Source organism: Camelus dromedarius, chromosome 9, assembly GCF_036321535.1.
Source record: "Camelus dromedarius isolate mCamDro1 chromosome 9, mCamDro1.pat, whole genome shotgun sequence".
In the NCBI taxonomy this organism is placed as follows: Eukaryota; Metazoa; Chordata; class Mammalia; order Artiodactyla; family Camelidae; genus Camelus; species Camelus dromedarius.
In genome coordinates this window covers 40116733-40139783 of record NC_087444.1, presented here as the reverse complement: position 1 = coordinate 40139783, position 23051 = coordinate 40116733, and positions in this window count along the sequence as shown.

The window sequence follows — 23051 nt, the reverse complement described above, 5'->3', positions numbered from 1 at the left end:
ATAACTCAAACTGTCTCCAAGTATTGCCAAATGTCCCCTGGGGAGAAGGAAGAGTGAGCAAAATTGCCCCCAGTACAGAACCACTGATTAAAGGAACCCACTCCAGTGTTCTTGTGATACTGAATGAGGTAATGTATATTAAAGTGCTATTACATTCTAACACTTTTTACAAGCTAAGGAATTGTTTTTATGATATACAAGAATTTGGTGTTTAAAACTAGCTTGTTTAATCATTACAAGATATCGATAATATTTTTAAGGATGCAGATCAAAGAGCTACCCAAACATGAGTTTAAGCTTACAGTGACCTTAGTCAATGTTACGAGCAGAGAAGGCAAACCAAAGACTTGCACTACCCGGAGAGATGGCCCAGCAGTCATCTGAGCAGGATGCATTTGATCAAAGACATTATACTTTTATAAATGTATAGTCTTCAGAATCAGGCAGTAGTCAGCTTTTATGTTTCAACAATAAGAACATATATCAAATGAGCAGTCCTCTCTAGTATTACTCAGTAAAACAAATGCTGGGTGTCTGTACTTTTGAACTTGTCATCCCCATTTTAAAATACTGCAGCTGAAATAACTGAGCAACTTGAACAAAACCAAATCCTTAGAAGGAGTTTATTTCAAGAGAGAGGATTATATTTTCGTTTCCTTCCATTTATTTTTTATAAATTACAGTTCCCTTCTGATAGCATTAAAGTTTCTCTCTCTCTCCTTCCTTTCTCCCATTCCTCCTTCTCACTCTCTCTTTTTCTCTCTTTGTAGCCATTTACCCATATTCATACTGCTATTCTGCCTTTCTGTAGCTGTGTGTCTGTAGGGGAGCTACCATATGAAATCTCAGTTTCCTCGTCTATAATGTGTAGACTTCAGCGTCTTCATTGAAATATGGCTGTGAGTGCTGAATGTATAAATAAAATTTAAACTGGATAAAACACTAGATAATTTTTAGCAGGTTGATTTTTTTCCTCCTCTCATTCCTTTTCCTCCAGTCCCTGAACTTATACGAATAACTTGCCTATTATTTCTTCAGGTAAGCGAGTAGGCACTTTTTTGTAATTCAGCCATGGCTCTCTTTCTAGATTCACATAAGAGTTATGCTGCTCTAACAGTAGCAGGAATACCCATTACAAAGGAAACCTATAAGAGTATGGATTGGAATTTCCACTGAGGAAAATGACTGCAATTCACGCTTAGGTCAGCAATGCCTCACAGTTAGTTGGGCTTCCTCTGGCCACAGAACCTGGGACAGAGACTTTTGTGAGAACACCTTGCTGGTGAGTGCGGTCCCACAGACCAAGAGTTAAACGCAGCTGGAAGGAAAGACAACCCAGTGAACTTCCTGAGGAGCAAATGAAATTCCTTTTTTTGGGTGGGTGGGGTACAGGAGCTCCTTTTCCCCATTGATGGAAGTGATGCTGCTTTAACTCCTCCACACTTCTGGTTTATTAGCACAAATAAAAGTAGCAAGGAAGGCCCTGTGACATTACACAGTAGAGAGACAATCAAGATGGTTCAGGAAGCAGGGGGCATTTGCATGAACTCTTTTGCAGACTATGGCAATGCCCACTCGAGCAGCAGCTGTCATAAGAGAGAGGTGAAGCCAAGAGGATTTAAGACATGCTTAAGCCGTGTTCCTCATTTTCAAGATTTACTTGTCAATATATAAGTACAACCTATGGATGCTCACGGAGGTCCTAACATACGTGAGTGCTGTGGTGTGCCCTGGGGTTAATGTCTTAATCAAGAAAGGGAAAGCTTTCACTCTATCTTACAATCTTAGAAAAGGCAAACAGTGAAATATTCAGTGCTAATGGGGTAAAATATTGGCAGGAGGTAAGGTCCTTCGTTTCATGGCTGATCACTATGCAAACAGATCATAAATATCAAAATATCATTATTATGTACAACAGATGTTTCTTAGGGCATCACCTTGGAAAAGAAATAGGTACAAAACTGGGTAGAGAAAGAAACCTAAGAAGCAATCACTGGGGGGGAAAAAGCCATATCAAGCAACGATTCTGTAACTTGCCTTCAGCTGACAGACTGCTGAATCTCAAACTTTTCCAATATATGTTTTTCCCTCCGCAAGTAGTTCACTTTATTTTTCGAGATGGCCTCTTGGCCCCTCCTTGATTCAGACTTGTGTGTAGTTTACTACTTACTACAAACATCACTGTAGCCTAGGCCTGGGGGCTCCTGTCCACAACTAGGAACCTTCTCCCTGGTGGCTGTCTGTGGTACTCTTGCCACGTCATCAGCATACCAGCTGCTCAGTACTTGGCCAACCCGCGGCCTCCTCGTGGTGTGCTATGAATCTGGCCTCTTCGCTCTACCATCTGGTTGGAGGAACAGCTTCCTGGACTCTGTGCTGAGGCCCTGCAACTGTTCAATCACCCTGCCTCTCCTTCAGCTTCTCAACTGCTTTTGCGAATAATGATGGTGTTGTGAGACAAAACTGACAGTGACTTTATTTTGAACTGGACCTTTCATACACCCTGTCTCATTCATTCCTCACACTAAAATCGGTATGTACTATCATTTCCGCTATTCTCCTGAGAAGTAAACTGGCACAGATAAAACAACTCATCAGTGGACACACAGCTAGAGGCACACACAGGGCGAGATTTTAACATTTGTTCTATTGACTCAAGGGCCGTGTTGCCACTTTCATGCCCTTTTACTCCTTGAGTGCCTGATGGAATGATGTTTAATACAGGGCTGGGAACGTCTTTCCAGATTATCAAGCCATATTCTCTTTATCCCTTTATAACGTTGAAACAACACCACGAAAATTAAAATGATATTCTATCCTCTCCCTTAAGTCCATCTCATCCCCACCACCCCCAATTTTGGTTTTCTCCCTAGTTTTGATCTAAGATTATAATTATTCCTTTTTGGGGATTTCACTTCATAATAATTCATTCTTTTTCCATATATTACATATCGGCCATTTATCTATGATGCTTCTTTGTAGATGGCCTAAAAATGTGATGTTAAAAAAAAAATGGAAAACTTGGAAATAAAAGGTGGGCTTAATGTTCTTTCAGGGTCATAGTAGGTATGGTTTAACAGGCTCAGACAAAGGATTGTTTGATTTCCTTGGAAAATGTACCTTTATTTGACTTTTCTATTTGTTATTTGATTAGATCTCAAGTACTATAAAGTTACATGTTAACTTAGAGATACCTGTGCAGTAGAAAAGACAACCCAAATATAATAATGCTTTACCCAAAGCACAAGAAGTAGTTTTGTGCCTAACTTAGCAAATTTATTCTAGTATACTTTTATTTTTCTTAAATGTTTTTGCTGGAGGCCTAGATTAACTTTTTCCTTAAATTCTGTGAGAACCATCTTTGTCAGTTTACTGATCCCTTCATTAATTAATGAGCTGAATAAAATCTTTGAAATATGTTCATTCCATATTTGTATAATAATCAACATTCTTAACCTGTGGAAAATTCTACCTTGGTTACATTAGCATTCCTTATTCATTTGTTTAGGCATACAGTCATTCATTTTTACAAGTATTTCTTATTTATCTGGTGCTGGGTATTGTAATACTAGACTTAAGTGCTTAGAATACAGCAGAGAACAATACAGAGGAAGTCCAAGCTTTCACGGAGCCAAGAGGATTCATATGACCTGGAAGACGATATAAAAAAAGTGAAGACATTTATTTAGAACTATGGGTCTCACCATGGACTAAATATCATCTTGGAAGCTTAATAAGCATGTAATTTCTAGAGTGCCAACCATGGGTATTCCAATTCTATAAGTCTTTTATGGGTACCAGCTATCTTCACTTTAACATGCATCTTAGGCCATTCTGATGCACTTGGTCTTGGGAAACACATTTTAAGGAAAAAAATCTGGGATTTTTCACGTATTTTGAACATCTGTATTCCTCTATTTTGTTCCAATGCAAGGAGGAAGAGAGGGAGGGAGGAGGGAGGAAGGAAGAAAGAAAGAAAGAGAGAGAGAAGAAGGGAGAGATACAGGGAGCAAAGAAACCCAGTTATACCATGTAACCTGAATTCAAAGTTGTTTTTCTTTGTTTTTCCCCCCCAAATATTTAGAAATGGAACCTTGGGCAAATTACTTTCCATTTCATCTCTGGGCTTTTAGCCATGCCATTCTTCAGTGAGCAGATTGGACAAGATGAAAGCTAATGTTTATTCCCATTCTAAATTCTAGGGACAAGGCAAAAAGTCAAACATAGAAATATCATTTCATGATCCAATATTCGTTCTGCATAAGTTAATTTATTAATATTAGAGTTCATTAGTGAATAACAGAATTAATTAATGCAACCGAGATTATGAACTTGTACCAAATTCTGTTTGGTTTTGTTTTCTAAGCTATGCAATAAATCAGATCTTCCACTAGTTAACATTTTGTTGCTAATCTTTCTTGCAATACTGCCTAATGAAAAACAGCTAATTAATATGCTTCTAATAATTTGCTGAGCCATATCCCTGGCAATTAAAATCAACATTCACAAATAGCTGGAACCATGAGGCATGGGCATGCCTGTGACTTCCAATCTTCAGGGAAGACAGGGAATTACATAGAGTGTCTAATGAATTTTTTATAGTGGTAAGAAATGAGCTGAAACATGCATACCAGCCATGGGGAAGAGTGAACAGTGATAGCACTTGAAGCAACCAGCAAAATCTAGCTGCCAGGCCTACATTTTACTTTGAAGTTCTTTGTAAGCAATTTGTGGCTTATTCAGGCTTCAGTCTTTAAGAAAAGAAAAAATTAAAATAGCCCTTCTCAGTTAATTTCCTGAGTCTGTGATTGTCCATATTCTGTGAAGAAGAATGCTATCTTCCCCAAGGCTCACCACTTACTCTAGCCATCATATTTCTTTACCTCAATATATTGACGATTTGTTCCTGACAGTGGGAAACAAAAACATGTTGTATTGGAACAATACATGAACTTTTTTTTTTTTTTACATATTTATTACTTTTTGCTCTATCAAGTGATACACAATGCAAATCTAAAATAGAAAATATCATCCTTACTGTAAACTCTTCCATTAGATCAAAAGCACATTGAGGACAGAAACTGAGATTCATCTTTGTGTCCTCCCAGAATACCCTGTACTTGCTCTTTTCCACAGTGCACACTTATTATCCAGCAGATTTATTGAACGTATTGAGAAGTGCCTGGCACTTACCTAAACAATAAAGATGCAGCAGCACGTAAAAGAAAAGATTACTCCTTTGATGTAATTAATATTCTAGTGGCACAGAATAAATGTCTGTTGAATAACAGGAGCATTTCTAACAACAGGTCTGAGTAATACCCTAAGACCGTAAGGAAACTCCAAATGTCCTATTCCTCCCTTCCACAGTCCTTTCCCAGTATCTTCCTTAGGCTCTGACTAAATGATCCTTTTTTGGCTCATAATGAATGTCTTTTCTTAAGTGCATTTACCCATTTTCATATCTATTTAAAAAATAAATCTAAAACATTTTCCAAATATGTACATATGCATGTATGTATATGTGTATGTATCTATCTATTTATCTTTTACGTAACCTGTTGCCATGGACCAGCCCCCTATGCCTTGGGATGGGAACACAATTGAAAAATAAGTCGGACATAGCTCCTATCCTCAAAGTAGGGACATACACTTCTAGAAGCCATCCCAGAAGAGGAAATTACAGTGCAACAAACAGCCTAGGGGCAAAATCATAATAAGGAGCATATCCAGGAAATTAGATTTCACTTTGGAAAGATTTAATGTATCAGTCTTTGTGGGTCAGGGGAGAGCCTAAAGAGCCTTGCGAACCATAAAAAGGATGTTAGAGTTACCTGTGGGCCCTGAAGAATTTGTATAAGGGAATGGCAAAATTATATTTATATTTTTGGAGAATTGCTGGTCTGCAATGTTTGACAGTGGGCAAGAAGTGGGAAAGACTGGAGATAGAGTGTCCACTTAGAAACCCATTTTAATTGTACAAGTGAGAGATGATGGTGATTTGGACCAAGAGGAGTTTACTGGAGACACATAATAGGGAGATAGAGCCAGAGATTTTATTACAGTAAAATATACATAAAATTTACCATTTTAATCATGTTGAGGTATTCAGTTCAGTGGCACTGAGACATTCAAACTGTTATACAACCATCACTTCCATCTATCTTCAGAAATTTTTCATCTTCCCAAACTGAAACTCTTTATCCATTAAACACTAATTCCCCATCCCTGCCTCCCTCGGCCCCTGGTTACCATCCTTCTACCTTCTGTCTCTTTGACTACTTGAGGAACCTCATATAAGAGGAATCATATAGTATTTATCCTTTTATGTCTGGTTTATTTCATTTAACAGAATGTCTTCAAGGATGATCCATGTTGTAGCATGTGTCAGAATTTCACAAGCCAGAAAATACTTCCAAACTAGAGTCAACAGGAAATGACTATTGATCCAATATGGAGATTAAGGAGAAAACAAAGAAAATAAAATATCCAACTATCCAATATCGCTATTGACCACCAATCTAGGTGGTCAATAGCGATATTCAAAGAGCCAGGAACAAGGGAGACAGAAGAGGCCTGCTTCAGAGCTAGACGAGCTGAATTCAAATGTGTTAATTTCCCAGATTGACCATTACTCTATTTAGTAATTACATGATCACTTTGTGTTACAGGTGTACATATACTGAGATAGTTCCCAAAATTTGCTAGGATAAAAATACCTCCTATGGTTATCGTTAGGCAGGAGTTTTTATATTTACCTCATTAAGGACTAATGTCTTTGTCTAAAGTTATTCCTTTTACCTTTCTAGTAATTAACACAGTCTCCCGACACATAACCTGGAATGGGCTAGTCACTGCATTTCATATCTCAGCCCAGGAGGGTTAGATAAACACAAGCAAGTGATCAGGACAGAGCAATCAGATTTTTCTCTGGGACTTTTCTATCACTGCTGAGTGAGAGAAGCTCTCCTGACACTTGAGTTCAATATATGGTTGTGTTCAGTCTTGGTCTGTCAGTTGTCAAGTTACATGCTGTCTGAAGGCCTGATCACAACAGGACACAATGAAACTTCAGAGTGTCAGGCACAGAAGAAAAATGGAGACTGGAGAGGGAAAAAAAAGAGTGCTGAAAACTATAAGACATTAATGACAGGAACTGAAGATGAAAGACAATGCAAATAAGTGGACAGATATTCCATGCTCATGAATTAGAAGAATTAATGTTTAAATGCCCTTACTACCCAAATCCATCTACCCAGATCCATTCATTGCAATCTCTAGCAAAATTCCAATGGCATTTTTCACAGAAATAGAACAATCCTAAAATTTGTATGAAATCATAAAAGACCCCAAATACCCAAATCAATCTTCAGGAAAAAAGAACAAATTTGGAGGCATCTTGGTCCCTGATTTCAAGCCATATTACAAAGCTACAGTAATTAAGACAGTATGGAATTGACAGGAAAATAAATGCATAGATCAAAAGAACAGAGGGAGACAGAGACCAGAAAGAGCAGTTATAGACCCACACATACACAGCCATGTAATTTGTGACAAAGAAGCCAAGAATATACAACAGGGAGAAGACAGACTCTTCAATAAATGACACTGGGAAAATTGGATGGTCAGATGGAAAAGAATGAAACTGGACAACTATCCTATGCCATATACAAAAATTAACTCAAACTGAATTAAAGATTTTAATGCAAGACCTGAAGACATAAAACTCCTAGAAGAAAACACAGGCAGTAAGAAGGTCCTTGACATAGACCTTGATGGTAATTTTTTAAAAGTCTGACACCACAAGTAACAAAAGCAAAAATAAAATAGGTGAGACTACATCAAACTAAAAAGTTTCTGTACAGCAAAGAAAGCCATCAACAAAACAAAATGGCAACCTCCTGAAAGGATGAAAATATTGGCAAATCATATATCTGATAAGGGGATAATATCCAAAATATATAAAGAATTTATACAACTCAAAACCAAAGCAAAGCAAGACAAAAATCTCATTTAAAAAATGAGCAGAATATCTGAATACACATTTTTCCAAACAAGACATACAGATGGTCAAAAGGTACACAAAAAGATGCGTTACATCATTAATCATCAAGGAAATCAGAACCACGACGGGTTATCATCTCACACCTGTTATAATGGCCATTAACAAAAAGACGAGGAATAAGAGTTGGTGAAGATGTGGAGAAAAGGGAACCTTTGTGCACTGTTGGTGGGCTTGTAAATTGGTACATCCGCTATGGAAGGCAATATGCAATTTCCTTAAAAAATTACAAACAGAACTGCGATATGATCCAGAAATACTACTTCTGGGTAATTATTCAAAGAAAATGAAAATGCTAACTCAAAAAGGTACATGTACCCTCATGTTCACTGCACCATTACTTACAACTGCCAATTTACAGAAACAACCTAAGCATCCATCAAAAGATGAATAAAGAAATAAGAGGATGCATATATGTATGTATATAATATGTATATATAATATACAACAGTATATTATTTGACCATAAAAGAAACAAAGACCTTGCCATTTGCAACAATACGGATGGAGCTGGGGGTTAAGACGTGAGGTGAAATAAGTCAGACAGAGAAAGACAATACCAAATGACATCTCTTACATGGGCAGTCCAAATCTCTTATCTATCTAATCTATCTACCTACCTATTTTTTAGAGGTCATACATACAGAGAACAGATTAGTAGTTGCCACAGGCCGAGGAATAGGGGTGGGAAATGAACTACTTTTGTTGTTGCTGGTTTTTTAGTTTAAATAAATTGAATTTTTTAAAAAGGTAAAAAAGGGAAACAGCTGGCTTCAGATGACTTGTGACTCCTTGATTCCAGGCTGTCTTGAGGTAACTACCTTCCAGAACTTATGGTGAGTAGTTGTTGTTCTTTCAAGTTGATAACTGATCTTTAATTTTTTTTTTCCACATCAACTATCAGAAGGTGAACTACTGTACTTCCATCCAGTAGTGCTCAAGTCAAGGCAGCCTCTCACTCCTTGTGGTTTGTTTAAGATCCCCAGCAGCCCAGTTACTCTAATCTCTATTTTTCTCAATGCTTTCTCTCCCTGAATCTCATTAAAAAATACATGAAATTAACCAAAACCCAAACACTCTATTTTGCCTCTGAAGTCTTACTTTTTGCATTCTTTCTTTAGAAGGCACTTCCACTGAAAAAAAAAAAAGGTATTTAAGCATAAAAGTAAAGTCATAGCTCAAGAATCACCTTCTCCAGGAATTCCTCCTTTTTTCTCAAGATGAGTTACATAATCTAATGAATAAATGTATGTTTATGGCAACGTGAAGACAAACCCTAGGAGGCTTCGGATGTGTCATTCTGCTGAAATAGGAAGCAAGAGATGGCATGATGTGTGAGGTGACATAGACTCTACACCCTTCCTCAGTTGCAAATCTCAGAGTGATTTCTGGATCCATATAAACTGATTCCCGAGCTGTGTTTTTCGGAAAAGAACTCAACAAGCAGAATAGTGTGCCTATACTACCATTTGTGAGATGGAAAAAAAAAAAGGAAGGAAAAGTATGTTTGCTTGTAGGTATTTAATTTTCTCTGAAGGATACTCAAGGAATCATTAATGGTGATTGCCTCCAGGTATGGAAACGGGTTATCTGGAGTAGAAAGACAGGAGGCAATTTTTTTCCTCTATAACCTTTTGTGCTTTGTGAATTTTGAGCCATGACGATATATTTGTTACCCATTCAGAAATAAAATAGAAATATATCTAGCTGAAAGACTGATGTCTCTGTCGGGTCACTTGGGAATGTGCTCATTTTCAGAGTAGTCAGAACACGTACAACTCCCCCGGGGCCCTTCATTCCTCCTTTCTCTTCCTTTTAGAGGTCACTAGTGAATTCTCTTCTACTGATTAATACTAGATGGACTCCTACGATGCCTGCTGCACTGGGGGTTTGTTTCTGTCATAAAACTTTCCCCGTACTAAGATGGGCATAATCAAAACACCAGCACCAGAACTTCCCAGGGGCCAATTAGGCAAAGATTTCCTTCCAAAAATTTGAGCCCTACTGACAAAAAGAAGAAAATGGAAACAAATGAAAAAACCTACAATTGATTTCATGAGGCATCAAACACACTGAGTGCCTACTGGGCTTGGCTGAGTCATTTACATTGATGGCAGCAGTTATAGTTTACTTACCTTGAAAACAGATCAATGACAGACAGAAGGAAGAAAACGAGAGCATTTGTTAAACCACTACTGTATGTAAGGCTTTGAGATAAGTGCTTTCATATATTAACTCATTTAATCCCCTCAAATTCATGTGAGAGAGACATTTTTATTACTCTTGTTTCATAATTGTGAAAACAGGAGATACTGAATAACTCATCCAAGCATCCAATCCCACTGACTCCACGGTTCTTTCTAACAAACACCTGTAGAACTATAGAAATGGTGTAAAAACAGTAAAAATTGGAAAGCTCATTTCTTTGTTTCTGCCTTGTTGGATTAATCCTATGCAGCAAAATGTCACCACCAAATGCAAGATGTATTTTATAAAATGCCTTAATCTGTTTATTCATCACTTAAGGGTACATTAGAGAGACTGGAAACCTGATCTTTATTTTCCTACTAACAGATGCTGTTACTAAGAAACATGTAATTGAGCACTTCAGAGCAATTATTTTAAAATATAATGCTCACCTTTCCAATAACTTTCCATGTGGTTCCCTGAAATTAAGACACATTTCATGTTGACTCATCAAAGAGCCCCATGCCTCCTCCTTTGAGACAATCCTACCTCAAAAAAGTACAGTTTTAAATTGCCAACCCAGGACAAAGAGGAAGAATGTCAGGCCTCCTGCATATTCAGAACCGTCTGTCACCAGATCTGGAGCAGCTTTCTCAGGCTTTTTAAGCACCTCTCCAGTGTTTCCTTTCCTTACATCCAGGTGATTATTGCATTCATAAAGCATTTTTCTCCTTTTCAGAAATTCCAGAATCCTAATAGTACATCTGTACCAGGTAAGATTTTAAAAGACACTTTAAATAGTCAGTGCAATTACTCGATTTCTCCAAATGCGCTATGCTCAAGCACACCTTTCTGACTCCCTAACTGCAATTTCCTCAACCAAGCCCACTGCCACCTAGGCTACCCACCCCCATCATCTCCTATTAATCTTCCTTTATTTTTCAGGATCCATTTCATCGTCGCCTGTTATCAGGAACATTTCTGCCTCCACCTCACTCCCCAAGCAGTTATGTACCTCCCCACATGACCATGTTGAACATTATGAAAAACTCTTGTAGCAGTCATTTCCTGCTTTTGTTTACCATCTTTCCACCTCTAGACTTACAGTATTCACAAACTGCTGAACTTGGTCCCACAGGGCTAAAACAATGCTGTTAGAAAAACAAACAAACGAACAAACTCTGCCTAAGACAGTGTCTCATTCAGTGTTTGAGTACATTTTTGGTGAATGAATGAAAACGTATTATTTGTTTTCTGTTAGAGCAACAGAGATTAACTGAGCCACTACTGTATACAGACCACTGTGCTGGGTGCAGTCTGGGCCCCAGACACACGCAATCTCGACACAGAAGGAGGTCAAGACCACGAGCAGCAGAACCACGCAGACCTGCCTCACCACTATTATCCTCTCTAAGATGTGTGGCAATTAACTCCACTGACAGCAGTTCCTCATTAGGAAAGTGAGGGAAACCACAGTGTTCTAGCTTCATGCGGTTGTCCTGCATATTTAATGACATAAATGTGTATTAGGTATTTACCAACAAGGCTAGATAGAACACAGTAGGTATTAAGGGCCTTAGTATCCGTTTGGGAACACAAGACGAGAACTAAGACTAGAAAACATTCTTTTCCTATGAATCATCTACATTCTCCAAAGCACAGGCCCAAGTTCTCCGGGTGGTGGTGGTGGGAACGAAGTTAAAGGCAAGGGTGGGAGGGCTGCCCTGACCCACCAGCCCCCTCTGCTACTGTGCTCACCTGTTGTCCTGACAACAACTGCTCCTCAAACTCTTTTTAGGTGGGTGATCATGTTGTGTCTCTTTGTTCCTGAAGGATCCTAGGTTTCCAGGTAAAAAGTGTTTATTACTGATTGTTCACATAGCTTAAGTCCTCAATGGAACTCAGAAGGACAGTTTAGGAAATGATTCATCTGATGTCCTAGCTGGACATCGTCTTTCCCTTCAATTCCCGTGGGTAAGAAATGGTACCTTGGTAACTGCAGCCCAAATCCACCCCGACTGGGTGTCTAGGAGGTTCACTGGATATCCAGGGAGTCCATCCTAATCTTTCCTTATATACAAATTCATGATTACCTTGGTTCTTTAAAAAAAAAAAAAGCTTTAGAAACAGCTGGCATTTTCTCTGTACTCACTTACCCTAAATCAATGAAACCTCGACATATCTCTGCTCCCAAGATCTCCATCTTTTAAAATGGCACATTATATGCAACTTGAAAATTGTGTACTACAATCAATATTCCCTACTATGAAAATGTGCCTTAAAAATAATATGATGTTTATCCTATACTGAATCTCTTCTGACTCACATTGTTGCATCTTAAGTCCCAGCATGTCAGTGGTGACTGGAGGCTTACAAGTTCTGGGTTCTTAAGGTAAAGAAACTGAATAATGCAACACAAAATACACAAAGATTATAAAGCAATCAATGTGACTTTTCATTTTCTCAGTAAACGAAAGTATTTTACTAAAGCTACATGGCATTTGTTAATTTTATTATTTATTATTATTATTTTAGTAAATCTCGCTTTACATGCAGGATCTTACATGAATGAACATACAGACAAAATAATCAAATAGAAAGTATAAATGCAATTTTTAAAAAAATTTAATATACCATGTTTTTAAGTTGATCCCACTTCCTAAAAAAGGCAACAACCAATTATCAAAAGAACGTGCCTAGTTTGGCAAAAGGAATTCAATGTGGCTAATCAAAGCTAGTTTCCTTTTCCCCTGGGAGATACATTTTACTTATACTTACAGTGTGAGTTTAATTGTCAAAACGGTGATAAGAGTTTAAATAAATATCAGCTCTCACAAACAGTATAACCCAAACTTTCCAGCAGCACAAAACAAATTGTCAGCTCAGTTAGGTAGGTGTATTAGCATTAAAATTTAGATCCTTTTTGCACATGCATTTTCAGTTTTATAACATATGAGTAATCACTTGGAATAAAAAATGCAGAAAAGTTTCTAAGCTATTTAGAGTCATGGACTGTAGCCTGCATTTCATAATCATTATAACTTCTTTTAGTTCACAGGACAATATGTTATGCTTCAAGCACTCAGAGAGAAAATGAGTCAATACTTACATTATTATGGTCTTCATCTTCTTCTAAAATAAATGGGCAATTCCTATGAAAAGCTCACTAAAAGTGATGATACTATATGAATTAAGTTAGTAAGTCAGTAATATGTCTCTTCCTGGTTCCAAGTTTGGGGAGTTACGAATAGAGGTACTATAAACATCCACGTGCAGGTTTTTGTGTGGACATAAGTTTTCCACTCTTTTAGGTAACAGGATGGTTAATTGTGTGCATCAAGTTGAGTGGGCCCAGATCACATGTTTTTCCCCCCAACCGGCTGTATCTGAGGGCTTCTAGATGAGATCAGCATCTGAATAGTAGGCTGAGCAAAGTAGAGTGCCCTTCCCAGAGTGGTTGGTTAACTTCCAATCCATTGAGGATCTGGTTACAACAAAAGATGAAGGAGGGAGGGGTTTGTCCCTTATTTTCTTCTTTTCTTGCCTCGCTGATATCATCTTTTCTCACCCTGGGATTTACATCATCAGCTCTCCTAGTTCTCAGGCCTTTGGATTTGAGCTGAATTATAACCCTGGCTTTCTTGGGTCTCCAGCTTGCAGGGAGCAGAGTATGGGATTCTGCAGCCTCCATAATCATGTGAAACAACTGCCAATTCCTCATAATAAATGTGTGTGTGTGTGTGTGTGTGTGTGTGTTCGTGTTCGTGTTTGTGTAATGTATTCATTCTGTTTACGTATGTATCCTATTCATTCTGTTTCTCTGGAGGACATTTACTAATTCAAGTAAATACCAGAGAGCATCACTGCTGGATCATAGAGTATTTTAGTGTTTTTTAAGAAACTGCCTGTGTCTTCCAGAATGACTACCATTTTGTAATCCCATCAGCAATGAATGAGAGTTCCCGCTGCTCCACATACTCACTAGCATTTGGTGTTCTAAGTGTGGATTTTTGTCCTTCTGATAGGTATTTAATAAGTTCTTTCATTTTTCTCTCTCATTTTTATATTTTTAAACATAATTTTCTAAAGTTTATAAGATTCAAGGATTGCTAAAAGTGGATATCAACTCTTAACTCCTATTACATAGAGCACAGTAAAAGGTCTAGCCATTCATTCATTCAACAAAGATCAGTGAGGATCTTTTGTGTCTGTAAGAGAGCTGGAAGGCAGCAGGACCTGAAATAAACATCCCAGACATGTCCCTACGGCCATAGAAAGTTTTACTTACGGAAGAGATGCAGAAAAGGAACGTATAAAACAAATAAATGAAGTATTTAACGTCAGAGAGGTGAAAGTGATATGTAGATAGTAAGTATCTGGAATGCGGAGAGGGCACTATATGTCTCTGGTACGGTCTCTCTCAGGACATACTTATTCTGGGAGTAGTTATGGACATTTCTGACTAAGAATTCCCTGTGCGGAGTGTAGGAGTGCAAGCAGAATGGGACTGAAAGGATCTTTGCTCTCTTGAGACCTGCACAAATGTCAAAATTCCTGGTCAGAGTCAAATAGCTTTGGTTTCCAATTAAAATAATGAGATTTGGAATCACAGAGTCAAAAATCATCCCAAAACTATTTTTGAAATCTCAGACTGCCAAGAAGCAACAGAATTTCACCATCAAAATCAATCTAGCAATATAAAGAGAAGCCTACAATTGCTCCCAAGCCAACATGCACACAATGACATACACAATTTTTAAGGATGGAGATGTCACAGGTGAGAGCATCAGGCCATTTATCCACCTGTGTACGGAACACGTATTTATTAGACACCTACAGTGTGAAAGGTACTTTTCCAGGCAAAGGTGCTACAGGACTGGAAAGCTAAAGATTTAAGCAGATAAACTATAATCAAGACTGTCCGACCTTCCAAATTCCCTAGAACTTAGAATTGAAATAGACAGTAGTGGGAAGAAGGAATATTTTGGGTGGAGTTTTGAGTTTGATTGAGACTCAGCTGTGGATCTGAATTGACATCCATTGAAGTGGATGAAGGAAAAAAAAAACACACAAAGTTTGCCTCAAATATATTAGGCTCATTTCTCTCTCATTCAGCAAACTGTAACTCAGGGCCAGAAACCTGACTGAGTTCAAGAAATAAACAATGGCATTTGTGATTTCACACACGCATCTTTATGACTATAGTTATACTATTCATATTTGGTCCACCCTTTGAATGTAGAAAATAGCTATGGTGGCCAACAAGTAATAATGGATTTTCTTGTTAAAACCTTAGTCTCTGAGCTTTTCTGTTCATTAGATAATATAATTATAAGGTTATACACTTTGCTACCCAGGAACAGAATCTGTTTTCAGCTCATGTCTCAGAAAGTTACTATTCTTGCCAAAGCTAGAAGATCAAAATTAACTTCCAATGGTGACAGAATACAAAAGACTAAAATAGTTCATATTTATATCACATAGACATTAAGATTATGTACAGAGACAAAGCGGCTGCGTCCTCACAGAAAGACAGAAAAGCCATTTCTGAGTTGAAAAGTAATCAGGAATAGGGATTTATTTCCTCTTGGAAGAAATCAGTTTCCTCAAAATTACAACTAATTAGAAAAAGCAGAAAAGAAAACTAAACCATGAATTTTGAGACAATTAATAAAACCAAACTAAGAATAAGGATTATAATTTGCAGAAAGTATCTCAGTTTGACTAGTGTGGAATCAGATGGAACTGCAGGGCATAAAACTGAGAAGCAGGGGTTCATTGATGAGTCAAAGGAAAAAAAAAAAGGGACCTCAGACCAGACTAGAATGGAAGTAGTTCATTGAACTGTATCTTACAAAGTATTTACCCGGCTACTTTGTGAAGTGAAAACCAATTTTTTTTATGTACAATTATATTAGATTAACTGCATGTTATAATATATCTCATTCCATAATGTGGATGCAATCATTTATATATTGTTTCCATAATGTCTTAGTCAAAAAATTGATCACATGTATCAATACTTTGTCCTGGAGAGGAATCTATAAAATTCTAAGTACCTAATCTTTTCACAATTAATTTCTAAAGATTTGACTCTGAGGAGTCTCTTTAGAGCAGGCAGGAATGTTGTTTTTGTTTCTGATTTGCCTATCCATTTCCAATCACTTCTTATCTCCTAGACATATCTAATTGGATTAGGAAGAATATGATACACTTGAGGTATTTTGGTTTGAAATGGTCCAAAGTCATCTTCTATTGGAAGGTATTAAATCACCCAAGTAAAATTCTCTCTGTTGAAAAGTACTGCACATCAAGTGCCTGAATGGAAGATGGGTCCCTGAAGTCTAGTGTTGGGAATGGTGTTGAGCTACTGAACTGTCTGTCTATGAGGTCTGCTCTCGCTTTAGTCTTAGTACTGTTCCCAGAGTAAACAGACATCACACACAACTCCACTTTTCCTGTGCGCCATGACGATTTATCCCCACGACCAAATATAACCTGAGCACTTGCCTTCCTTGCTATGATACATACACGGATAGATGTCTAGACGGGACGGATACTATTTGAATACCAATTTCCAACGCTGGTGCCTATTGAGTAAAAACTATGTAAGAAGCCCATCTAACAGATACTAAGTAATCAGAGCAAACAGTATACATTTACACAATGCACTGTTTCAGCCAACATGAATAAAATATAGTGCAACTGCTGGGATTACCAGGACAACACAATACCAGAATCAACAACAGTGTGGATTCAAGGGGAACACCACCCGATACACACAAACACATACATACACACACACAGCCACTCATACACAAATCACTTCCATCTCTGACATTACCTTTGAATCTCATTTGGAATATAGACAGGATAAATAAGTGTCTCTTACTAAGAACTTTTTTTTAAGTACAACTCACTTCACTCACTATCATCTATGTCTGTTTCATTTTCTTACATCTCTATTATATTTCTTTAACACAACAGTATCCCAATCTAGTATCTGCAAACAGAGTGATTAACTTTTAAAAATTTATAATAATATCCAAATGGGTTAGAACTTTTGTGGTGATGTGCATTTCAGGTACTGGTTTTCAATTCTGATGTGACAGTTTCACAGTCACTTGTAGTTTTAACAAAATCCAGCTGTCTCAAATTTCCATGATAAAAGACATGGAATACCACTCAAATTATAATTTCAATATATAATTTTTCAATGTGTTGATTTATCAGATGCTCCATGTATCTGGCATAAGACTTGGCACAGAGCAAAGAGGTGATTTAAGATACCAAGTAGCTGAGTTGGAACTGAGGCTGAGAACCTTCCCACAAGTAACATTAGCACATTGACCCTTGTCCCTCAGACGATGATGTGTACCCTAAATGGTGACAAGCACATCTCTGCCTTTAACATCTGGATGAGATTCCTTGAATTCCCTTTTCGCAAACTCGTAATTCCAGTATTCGCCTCAAGATTTCTGAGAATGACTCATGACCACCTGTGACCCAGAGCTGTCATCTTCTCTGAATTAATTATTTAGTAATTTACCCACTGCCCTCCTCATAAATGCCCCATTAATGCCCCAAATGGCATAATCTTTGAAAGCACCCTGTTTTCACAAGGCTTTGGAGAAGGTGTGGGGATTTACAGATTAAACAATTTAGAAACTGATGTGACATATTCCCATTCCACAAGTTACCTGTCTCCTTCTGCAACTTGGACTCTAGCTTCCTGTTTCACTGCTCATCCCTTTCCTTTTCTTGTTCCTCCTCCCTGTGTACCTTCTTGTCTTCCCCATACCCTCACCTGACATCATGTATTTCTAATGCAGACCAGCGTAGCTATCATTTGCCAGATCTCAGTCCCTACAGCTCTAGGTTCCCTGGGCTGACATTCACCTCCCAGATGACTTATCTGACAATATTCCTACACAAATATAAGTCCCTCCTGAGAAGATATTCTAATGTGTTAGGTAAATATATAGATTAGGGTAAAATTATACCTCTGTGTGTTAATATACATATATATTCACATATTTTATATATACACACATTTTGTATATCTATATTTACAAAGTTGCTACCTATAGAATGTCACAGGATTTATCTATCTAATCATAAGTCATGCTTAAATGGTTGGTTGAAAAAGAGTCTCTTTTTTTTAATAGACTTTATTTTTCAGGGCAGTTTTAGGTTCACAGCAAAACTGAACAGAAAGCACAGAGTTCCCATACAAACTGTAATCCTTCTCATACATCACCTCTCCCACTATCAGCACCCTACACCAAAGTGGTACATTTGTACAAGTCCATGAACCTGTATTAACTGTGTCCAGTTATTTTCCTATAAGCATCTTTGTCATAGGCATCTTTGCCCACGCACTTTTGCCTCAAACATTTTCACTGCTTAACTAACTGGTCATAAGGCAATTTTGCCATAAAAGATAAAATAATGAAAAATTAAAAAGGGACATTAAAAAGGACATAAGGAAACATGAAAAATGAATAACAAAATTTAAAAGATTTTACATTTTCACCATAACTAACTGGCTTTAAGGCAATTTTGCCATAAAAGATAAAACAATGAAAAATAAAAGAGGGGCATTAAAAGAACATAGTGAAACATGATAAATGAATATAAAATTTAAAAGACTGTATTGCAAATTACGAGATGTTTGAATACATTTAGAACGTGTGTAGATTCATGGCAATACTGCATGAATAACTGACTTTATTTTGCGAGTTGTACGTAAGCACTTGTCTTCCAAGTCGTTTGTTCATAGTATTATATATTTTGTTTTGCTGGTTGCTTTGTCTCCTCATTTGGCATCACGCCTTTTTTTTTTTTTTTTTTTTTTTTTTGGTAAAACATCTTCCTTCATTAAGAGAGGCATCAATTTCCAATTACTTGGACGTTTACTGGTAACTGAGCTTTGTATCGCATGGTGAAAGTCTTCTACACTGTTGTTTATTCTTGGAGTCTTGTCCCATGTCCACGGATAGACATTCCAAAGTCCTATGGGATATGCAGGTTCAACTCTGTGCCTTCAAGACCCTCAGCCACTTTCTCCTCCAATGCAGGGTGCTTCAAAATAAGAAACCAAGTCTTGGGGGCAAATCATCATCATCAATAAAGTCGCTAACTGGAAGAAATGCACTTAATTTTCATGCTAAATTCAACTTTTGTTTCATAGTGTAACTGTTCTCTAGTGGTGATTTTGTGGTAAATGTTTTTTTGCCATATAAAACAAATAGCCAGTTATAGTTGTATTTGGGTATATGTAGAAAAAGCAATGATACTTTATTTCTCAAAGTTGATCATTAAAGATTTAGGATCAAATGTTGGACCTACATTTTTCCAATATAAAAAAATCTGCTACGAGTCTCTTCATATTTCTCTGGAAGTAAACAGACAAGGGGTGCTGCTATTTCTTATCAACATATGTAACATATGTAATATATGTAACATATGTAATATATGACTACATATATAACATATGTAACATATGTAACATATGTAATATATGACTACATATATAACCAGTAGTGCACATCTGGACCACCCATGAATGTTCCATCACATACCCAGTCCTTATATTTCACCAAATCATCTAAACCAGTTTCTGTGCAAATACCAAAATTCTGTTCACATCATGTTCCCCACTATCAAACAGCAAAATATTTGCACCATTTTAAAGAAAGGACACTCATCAGGAATCACATAACCATTTCTTTTTGAGGGGATGTGAGTAGCTTCATCCTTTTACATCCAATTTGTCATACTGATTTAAAAACTTGGTAAAGACAGTATTAGAAAATAAGCTATTATATCTATATTAGCTAAAGAATCAATAATTGATGCTCTTAAGACTGTTGGGAATTGCTATCCTCCTTTTTTACATTTACAATAGCTTGGTAAACTTTTGGTTCTGATAGGTCAGAGGAGTAACTGTGCTCATTGAAGGATTTGTAAACTGATATTTTACAGTAAACAATCTGGCTTTATACTTAAGTTTCATCACCATATTTTCTATCATGTCAATATACATAGTTGTTATTATCCACTATTTTCAAACCACCATGTCTACTCATCACTCTGTAGATCATTATGAAGGTTATGCTTTACATAATATAAAAACGGGAGTATTGTGTCAATGGAGAAATGAAACCAAACTGTCAACCAGTTATTTTTCTTTTATGGCAAAATTGCCCTTCAGCCAGTTTGTCATGAGGTGAAAACATCTGAAGCAAAAATTTCTGCAGCAAAGATGTCTATGGCAAAGATGTTTACAGTGAAAGTACTTAGAACCTATACCGAGAACACACCATCATTACTACCTAAAGCACGTAGCTGACATTAGAGTTCATTCTTGGCATTGTATAGTCTATGGGTTCTGATCACTGTGTGCAGATCTTCCTTGATTTACCTTGCAGTTAAGTCTGGATTAAAAAAAAGAGTACAGGAAAACATGACATTTAATCAAGGCTACTTGGAAAGTAGTAAGGATAAGGTTTGAAATGTATTGTGGGATAAAATTATAATGGTCTGTGAATGCCAAATGGGACATTTTCATGGATGGCAAGGAAACATATGAGAAGTCAGCTTTTAATTGCTCAGAGCTACTTATGGTACCTCATGCACGTTCAGAAGAAGGGTAGATAAAGAGTAATAAGAACAAGACATTAATGTATATTTACCTCTTCTTCCCTATTGAGTGATTTGCTTCCATCTCTTTTGATATATTTTGTAAAGAGCATCAGTATTTTGCTATCTCCACCTACACTGCACTATTAAAAACAAGTCTAGTGCTCTCATGCCTTCGATTTTGTCTTAAATCAGACACGTTTATTCCTAATAGACCTTACATGGAATTAATCAATGTACAAGGCATCAAATATGATGCAATTTAATCTTCTATATATTGAGTATCTTCCTTAAGTTGAGCTTGTGTTATTTTATTAAGAAATTTAACAGAAATATGAAACTGTACTTAGACTGTACTTGGATTCTACTTCTATTGTACTCTCCATATGGCCCCAATTAAATATGTTTTTGTCAGATTTCATCATCTGAAATACTCTCTGCAGGTAATTCTTAGTATTAAGAAAACCTCCCAAGAAGTTTAATCAGCAAATGGACTATGTCTGGTAAAGTAAATAATTTATTTTCAAATAAATTATTATAATATGCATAAATAAATGCATAAATCATAAACATTATACTTGACAATATTCCACTTATATACATGACACTTCACTATGATATTAAAGCACAATATATTATGGTACTTCGAATTTTTAAGATTCAGATCTTATATCTGGAGTACTATTTAAATAATCTTTAAGTATTTTGAACTTTTATTTTTTGATTTTTTTAAAAATATATTCTGTGACTTGTCAATAATCTTTGACTAAAGAAATTTTGCAAAATAGATATCTTAGTTTCTACATTTCCATTTATATATTATCTAAGTACTTAATTAAGGAGATTCAAGTGAAATAAAACAGTATTTAAAAAATTCTGTACCCATTTTCTTTTTTTTATAGGGAGGATGTTCTATATTCAAATTAAATCCTAGTACATTGTTTAGAGTGCATTTTTTTACTTCTCTAAGAATATAACATTGGTTATCAAACCATACTTGCAGAGATAAAACTATCTTTATTAAATATCAAAGTATTAAAAAATAGTTGACTGCTTTCTGGACAGTTGCATTATTTTCTTTAGGATTTCAAAAATCGTGTTGAGATTGGATTGTGTCTGTTAAACAGTAACTATAGGTAGTAATGTTTTCATTTATTTTTGAAATAGAATGTTCTTACATTTCATTGTTTGGCTATTACATGAGGGAAAAAAAAACAGCTTTTCTCCTCAACTGTAGCTTTCATGCCTACATAATAAACTTTGTTTAGACTTAAACCTATAAACCTGGGGATATGATAAGTCTGAATATAAACTATGTGCTGCAGTTGAGTAAATAGTTCATATTCTTTCAGGTTTAGAACAACTATTAATTGATTAATGTGTTCTGGGATACTAACTAATTAAATATAACACTATCTTTAAGTAGAACATTGTAGCAGAGAAAACAGAAAACCATAACAAGATGAAACAAACGCTATAATATAGGTATACAAACCTAATATGAGACCATTTGGAGGGTTCACTTAGGTCCATTTGTTAGCAAGAGCTATAAAGCATGTGTAATGCTTTATTTAGCCTTAGGTAGAAAAATAGCATGAGTACCAGGGCTTCTCAAGAAGCCAGACAGCCAGGAAGCTTGGTTGATGTGTTCCACAGAGCTCAGCATCCCAAGACATGAAGAAATGGAAAAGAGAGGAGCGTCAATCTGGAGTGGTAAATGGAGAATATCCAGCACTGTAAATTCCCCTAAAATACTCTTCTTTAAGTTCCCTTACCCATTTATGAATGTGTTTTCTTCCACATAAAATTTAGAATCATGGAATCTAAGTTTTCTCAAAATTTGTGATAGCACTTTTTATTGGAATTGCATTTAACTTATAGTTTCCTTTGGATGAATTTAAAACTTATATTAAGCCATCTATGAACATGGTTTATCTCTTCATATATTTGATTCTTCTTTTATGTTTTTAATTTTTATAATTGGGTCTATATTAACCTTTTGTATTCACTGTACTATAAATTCTTAGGCAGTATTTTTGTATTTTGGATGATCTTCTTATGCTTCTCCACTTTCCTTAGCTGCTTATATTTCCTTGGAGTTATTCTTTATCTTGCTATAAAGTGTATAACTCCTTTTTTAAAAATTTGATGCAGGAGC